This window comes from Mizuhopecten yessoensis, unplaced genomic scaffold (assembly GCF_002113885.1).
Source record: "Mizuhopecten yessoensis strain PY_sf001 unplaced genomic scaffold, ASM211388v2 scaffold10903, whole genome shotgun sequence".
Lineage (NCBI taxonomy): Eukaryota > Metazoa > Mollusca > Bivalvia > Pectinida > Pectinidae > Mizuhopecten > Mizuhopecten yessoensis.
In genome coordinates, this window is record NW_018408779.1 from 230,785 (window position 1) to 231,179 (window position 395).

Below are 395 nucleotides of genomic sequence, written 5' to 3' on the forward strand. Positions count from 1 at the left end.
TTTATGGAAACTGTTGCTTTGAGAGGGTTTCGACCACGTTGTTGAATAGCTTACCATCTACTACTAGAAAGTCAAATACCCTGGCCAATTTCAAGAAGGATATGAAGACCCACCTCTTCACGTCTGCATTTTAGGCTCTTTGCACAGACGTCATATACATACCATCCTTTATTTATTAATTTATGTGCATATTGAGATGATTATGTTCTTGCTTAATGTATAATGGTGATTGTTTGCCTTTTTTAGTTTACCAATTATAACTAATACTATTATCNTGTAAAGCGCTTTAGAGTAATTTTACAAATTAGATAAGTCGTTATATAAATGTTTATATTATTATTATTTATTACTATAGGTAGGGGCTGTACCGATCACTTGCTCTCTGGACTGTTGTT